Genomic DNA, 7,793 nt, shown 5'->3' on the forward strand with positions numbered 1-7,793 from the left:
CACTGTTTTCCTAAATCCTGCAATTAAAAGTTTAGTAGGTGCCCTTATATTTAATTTTTTAATACTGTAACAATAAAAGATTCAAAATTTCTTGTCTCGCTCTCTTAGTTGCAAACAATCAAAAACAATTAAACAAATCATGTATGGATAGTAAATAACTGGTGGGCATTATGATTGTATTGTGTCTAAAACCCCGATAACGGTAACTACACTTGATTCCTTCTGAAGTTTGATAAATCAAATTCAGATAAATTGTACTAATGTCAGTCTTCACTCACCTTATTTATAATATTTCGCCAACTTGTGTACTTTTAGCGTATATTATCTAGGTACTGAGATGAAAAATTCTTTTTTTTGCATAAAAATGGAAAAACATTTAAAAACAAATTTAATAACTCTGAAAATTAATAAATGAGCCTTCTTAATATTAATTGTCTAAAGAAATGTATTAAGTTTACCTACGAAAAATATCCTATAAATTTGTAGGTACATATATATATATTTATATACTAATTAGTTAGTACTTATTCGAAGCCCCTAATAAACTGCTCATTATTATAATGGTGGTGATTTGCAATGCTTGCCTGCTTTTCGGTTGCGTCTTCGAAAGGATCGAAAGTTTTGCTAAACAGACGTTGTTGTCCATTATTATAAGTATGTATAGCTTGCAATGATTAAATAAATGAATTGGTGTCCTGCTCCAATTTTGATAAAATCTTTAATGTAATCGCTGATATTTTGATGGACTTCAGTATACTTAATGCACATTCGCATCAAAATAGTGGGAAAATTCCAATGAGAAACATTTTCAAATCACTCCCATTTGCCAAGTTGCAAATTTTTGTTTCGTCATTAAATCTAAAGAAAAAGCATTCAATCTGAAGGCGACAACAGATAACAATTTTGTGCACACTTAATTTTTCACCTTTTGCGAGAAGATGTTATCATTCGTTAGACAGTTTGTAAAAATGTGTTAAGTGTTTTAAGCTGAAAGAAGAACACGTGCAAATCCAGAATACCTGTTTTGTACAAATCTCAGCTAAAAATGTTATGCTTTATTTCAGGTTTGCACAAAAACCGTTAAAAATTTCATCTGTCTGCACTTTCGAAAAGACTTAAGCTTCGTAATTTATGGCATGGTTCCACCCTTTTCTGCTTTCAGTAATGCCTGAAGATGAGTTCTCAGAACTGCTAAATCCTCCAAAGGATTCAACCGACAAAACCGCTACCACCGAAGTACCTGCCAGCTAAAAACTTATCTAATGATCTAAAGTTTTGAATTTTCACTTTGTGTGAGAAGTCGTCCACAGTAGATAAATTATAGTTTTTATGTAAAAATAATAGGTTTTACGAAATTACGACTTGACTGCAACACGAAACAACAGCTTTTGTTTATATATTATCCCTCTGAGAACTTGGTTTTTTAACAAATTAGTATCAAAGAGAAAGATGTTTCGGGTGTTTCATTTTACTGAAAGTCTGATCCACACTATATAAAGCAAGGAAGAAAAACTGTATCATAATAATGATAATAGTAATAACAATAACAAAAATTAAATTTATTCTAAAAGAAAAATGTCTTACAGTACAAACTGATGTTCATACACACAGGATATATTGTGTTAATTGTGTTTAAAAAAAAATTGAAATATGTTTATAAAAATTGTGCGCCGCTTAGCAGAAAACCATGAAATATGTGGAAACGACACAAATAACACGAAGTACATGACCCAGTCATAGGTGTTTTTTTTATTTGTTGAGTGTTTACCAACAGCTCAACCAAAACACGTTGGTTTAAATCCATTAATTTAATCTGTTTTAAATTTAAATTTCATTTATTTTGCTCTTTTAGAAAAATTCCCCATAATGAATTTACTAGAGATAAATTGTTTTGTGCACCACTTTAGTGTTTGTTGGTATGAATCCATTTTATAAATTACTCAGCAATAATGTTTCTAATTTCGATCAACTTCTATAAACAACTGAAGCCTATGTTTAGCTTTAGACTTAAGTAAAAAATCCTAAATAAATCTGTTATGAAAACAACGCCCGTTTCTTTTTTGATTACTTTAAAATTAAGTTGAGACGAAATTTGGAAATATAAGTTACTATCCAAAGTAAACAAGCATATTATTCAAAAACAACTTTGTTTTTTCACGAAAGGATTTGCCCGAAATGGGTTTTCGTACAATTTGGAGACTCGAACAAATATTGAATACATTCGGGGTACTGTATAATGCAAAAATGAATTCTTTGTAAACCTATCCGCTATTGTTATAGTTACCTATTGTCTAGCTACCTCCCTCGTCACAGTGCACTGTCCAGTACCGTCCCAAATGGATTTGGAAATTTCCGCTCGCCATAAACACGTCAGCAATAATTGCAGAGGAAAGTACGGTCAATAAATTATCGTCTTGGGTTTTGCAAATTTTATTTTTATGGCCCTTAATAGTGCCGATGCGTCTCCAAAAAGACGACTTTATGAAGCTGGTAATCTCGACTGTAATCATTAAAGACGATGCGACGTATCATTTAGCGACAAAAATGTTTATCGCGTTATATTACGTACATAATGTGTACCTATGGTTTAAATTTTTTAAAGGTTTAATATGAAAAAGTTGAGTAATCTGAAATTTGATCGTACAAAAATTGCATTTCCGTTTTCAATCGTAATGAAAACGAGTTTCCTTTTTTGAAAATTCAGTCTAAAACAGAACACTCGTGTAAAATTGATGGTAAGACTCTTAACATTAGTGTCAAGATTGTCAAGTAGTTTGTTTATTTATTCTCTTCTTTTTCCATTTCTTTAAGCTGGTGACACTTGTTTCTCAGTTGTTAACGAAATCACAACTCACTTTTTTAGAACTGACTTTGAAATTATAAAACAAATGGGTTTTTAAAACTGAAAAATTTTTACTTGCACCTCCATCTACGAGTATTATTGTTGTAATCGAGTCCGTCAAAATTGTTACTTCAAAATTGTACAAGTAAATTAACACATTTAGTTTATGACTCCGTGTTGAGTAAAAACCCGAAATGTCCAAATTTTTGGAAAAAAAATCAAAATTTTAAAACATTTTGCAATTTAATTTTGAATTTGCAAAACCGAGTGCTTTGCAGATGTTTTAAAGTTATGATAAGTATGATATATTTTTAATCAAAATATTTATATTTGCTTATCTCCTCCAAAAAATTGATGATGTCATCTCAAAATTTGCCGAATAAATTGTACCCAAAATGTGCTAAATATGATGAGTTTTTACTTGTGATTTATCACTGCATTCATATTTTTTTAGATTTGCTTATACAAGTGGGTCAAAAAATTAATGAATGAGTCTATTTATTTTATTGATTAAATCAGGAACGGCTTACCCCATTTTCCCAGATAATTTTGGGAATACAATACTGTTATTTTTATTCGACTGTACCAATTCAAGTTGACATACGTTTCATTGTACTTTAGGTGCGAGGGAAGTTCTGTCGAAACAACTTCCGACTAATTTTTATTAGGTGCGTTGCTGAGCTTTAGGTGAAAACTTTAGATTTGGGTACGCTTTTTACGACTCTTAAATTGTGGAGGACTATAAACTTGAAGTAAAAAAAAATTTGAAAACGCAAATGCAAATCTAAATCTAAAGTTAATTTCAATGCAGTTCGTTTACTTTAATTTTATGTTAAAATATGTTTACTGATTAGCCGCACTAATCTCAATATGGTTGCGTTATATTGCGTGTTTTGTTGTTTACTACAATTTTTTATTTATTGTTATTATTAATAATGTCGATAGCACAGTAAATCTTTTTAGATTAGAACATATGCAATTTATTTTAAATTTTATAATTTAAATATATCTTATTTACTATTCCTTGCTGCTGAGGAGTGTGTCAGTAACATTAAGCAAATATACGAACTTATCAGTAAACCGATGTTGATTACACCAAATTTTATGCGCTTGACGCTCAAAAATTTAAAATGCAACATGTGAAAGCCATTAAATTTTACGGTCATTGTGTTAAAGTCCGGTTTTTATAGAGGCAATGGTTCCGACATTTTTCAGGTCAACTGCCCTTCAATCACCCCCATAAAATATTATACGGTTTTCAAAAATACTAGTTTATTAGGAGTATACAGAAACCCGACCCGTTTATTTTATTGTATAATTCCAGAGATCCCGGTCACGCTTTTGACAATAAAAAAATATTTTCTTCCCCTATTATAGTTAGAAGAGGAGCTGTCAAGCAAGGTTACAGCTTTTTTAATTTGATTTATTCCACTTATGTAGAACAGATTTGTGTAGACTTACTGCAGTCATAAACACATAAACTTACTTTTTGTTGGTAAAGTATTTTTTAACCCTTGTCATCCCAGTGTTTGGTTGAATTTTTCCCGAATCATGGTTTAAATTAGTCTTCGACGAACAAAAAAACTCCATCATTCACCATCGTTATTGGTTTCTACAAGGTTCCTCGACTGTTATAACTACAGTTCATTTGATTCGCATGATTTTAAATTAAAACGAAAAAACGAACCCTTTCAAACACGGGTCAAATAGACATAAAAGTATTGCACACAAATGATAAATTCGTTCCGTCATGTGCAAAAAAATGGTCTAAAGTTATTATTAGACAGAAGTTTCCCGTCCCCTGAAGCACAGGCGAACAAATACAGATTCTTCGATAAATTATTATAAATTAAAAAAATTGTGATGAAGTCATTAACTTTTTAGTAAGGACGAGTATATCAGTACATTGTTATATTAATAATAACAGTACTGTATTTCCAGAATTTTCTATTTAATCAATACAATAAAGGACTTCATTAATAAACTTCTTCAGATATCATGTAAACAATTTTTTGCCCAACAAGTCTCTGGGTTACTGGGTTGGAAGTTACGTCAAATCTTTTTTCAGTTATCTTAAAAAATTGGTCTAAGATTATTTCGACAAACTTCCCTCGCTCTTGAAATATAATCCTACAAATCCCGCTTCTTTAAAAAATTATAAAATTGATTTTGCGGTTTTCGTTCTGTGATAACTTCTATAAAGTAAAAATCAGCGGTATAAATAACAACCCCCACAGTCCCTGTACTCCCAAGTACGGACAATGTAAAATACATATATAGCACATAACTATTCGAGATAAAATGTCCTCTCAGCACTACTGGCAATATAAAGTTCAAGTGTTTGTGTTTATACATCGAAAGAATGTCACGTCGAAATTGATTTGATTTGAATGAGTTTGTCTTCTGAAAATGGAGAACTAAAATTATTAATTAATTAAACTACAATCGAACACAATGTCGTGAATACTATAATTCTTATTTTATCATTATTAAATAAAGACGTGCGTATTCTCACATTTTCGAAAAAATGGGATGGCCCGTTCTTAATTTGACCAATAAAAAATTTGTAGTGACGTCAACAACATAGATAAGATAATAACGGAGATTACGTGTCTAATAGAAAGGAGAAATGAGAGATCACTTTTTTCGTATTCTAGGGGTGATGAAACGTCGAGAAAACAAGCAAGTCGCCCGATGGACTCGATTAGATTAGACTAGATTCTACTATACATCCTTAGCTTACACTCAGAAAGTAAAAACGAAATCTTCTTCACTATGGCCCATGTACTCGATGTTAAGGGTAATTGTTAGCACATAATATTAAAGTAAGAAATCGCGAACACTAGGATTGCAACAAATTGAAGATTTTTTGAAAAATCTTTCTAATAGCAAATATTTATTTATGAAAGTCTGTATTTTAATTTTTAGTTACATTTATTTTACGTATTATTTTAGGTCGTTTGTGTTATTGTTTTAAGTGGCGCCTGCCAGAAGCAAGAACTGAAAAATATGAAAATTGATGACGTAGAAGATACTGGGAATTCACTTATCATTAAAATTCCCGATTTTAAAACCAAAACACAATGCTCTTTTGTAGTGTCTAATACATTTTACTCAATATGCAAAAAATATATGAATCTTCGCCCTTCTAGCCAGAACGCTAATAATTCAAATTTCTTTCTAAACTAGAAATGAAAAATGTACAAAACAGTGTATTGGAATAAATAAGTTTGGTATAATTCCGAAAGAAATTGCTCTGTCTCTGTACACCGGACATTGTTTCAGGCGGTCGTCAGCCACTATTTTGTAAACGTGGGTGGCGATATGTTAACGCTGAAGGCGACATTGAAGAATCAATTCAGAACAAGGCTTCAACAGCAAATGTTATTGCAAGTGCAATAAATTACAACCCTTCAACGCCGGAAAATAAAATTAAACAATAACAACATAGAGTCTGGTCCGTCCACCTCCAATAACTTTAATAACGAGGAATCTACATCACATTATAATCAGACTATGACTCTACCTTTTCATAATTGCACTACTACCATAACGTTTAAATGCTGTGTTCCATTCATGTTTTGTTATATTTTCTGTGACATAACACTGTTTAATATTAAAAAAATGTTTTTTTACTTAAAGGGTAAGTAGTCGTAGAAAAAATATAGTACAGAATTCGAGTGGTAAACTCATTACACACTTTCGCTATCGCTCGTGGCTCAAACTTCGAAATTCGTGTGTAATGGGAGTCTTACTACTCTTGTTATGTAATATACTATTACAGTTAGACTTTCGTACCTAGAAAAAAAAATTTTTTGGGTCAGTTCATTCAACTGTTCAGTTTTCAGTTCATTCAACTGTACAGTTTTTCTGTTATCGCTTGTAAAGTGGGTTTAAATTTGACTTTTACAGTTGATATTTCCAGCAATGAACGAGATATGTTTCAATGAAAACACAGTTACACAGTTTTAGATTTGCCAAATTAAACTTCACAAATAATAAATCAAATAGAACGCTATCACAACACAAATAAATGAATATTTGTTCTGAAACTACATAATGTTAGTATCTTACCAACTTTGATATGTCTTTTGTGTAGTGTTTGGAAAAAACTCCAAAATTAAATAATACATAATTGGATTAATATAATAATTTAAGTCAAAAATGATGGCAGATTATATATAATGCATATATAATAATATTTCAGAAGAAGTCAATATAGAGTTAGAAACATTTGAAACAGACGAGCGAAAAACTTTGGTTCGTGTTTTACTATACTTACGGTGTCTGATATATACTTTTCACTTCCCGGGCGAAGCTAGGGAAATACTATACATAATAGGTCCATATGGTAAATGGCTACCTTCATGTCTTCTCGACATTTCATGAATTCTAGAGTACGTAGATGAAGTCCCGTCATCTTTTTCGCGTGTTATAAAACAATAGACTTCTGTACTCGTGATTTATGAATCCGCCTTGATTTTTATCACAGTTACTTTACATGTTTTTTGTGCAATATTTTCCACGCGTTTCATGTGATTGATATGTAGCTCATGCAGAAAATACTTCGTGGTATGTACATACGTGGCGTAGTTGGTTAAGTGGCAGATTATCGAACTTGTGCTCTGTCACTGTGAGTTCGAATCCCATCCTTATCGCGAATGTTTTTCTCTACACTGTGATGGTATTATCTACATTTTTTTACTCATAGGTGTTATCATAAAATAAATATAATTTTGTAAAATCATTTTTTTTTTCGAACAAACTGGATTTGTTCGATTAAGAAGTTATGTCTAAATAACTTTAGACCGATTTTTATTATTTGTTCTTTGTATAATCTCAGACATTTTGATTTTGTTAAATACGATAATATAGTGCTACCAAGAGTAATTTTGATTAATATACACGGACCGGCAAAAAAAACCGGCCACCCTGAAAAATTTCGCAAAAC

Source organism: Zophobas morio, unplaced genomic scaffold (genome assembly GCF_036711695.1).
Source record: "Zophobas morio isolate AGI-343-1 ecotype UQ-CSIRO unplaced genomic scaffold, CSIRO_AGI_Zmor_V1 ptg000023l, whole genome shotgun sequence".
Lineage (NCBI taxonomy): Eukaryota > Metazoa > Arthropoda > Insecta > Coleoptera > Tenebrionidae > Zophobas > Zophobas morio.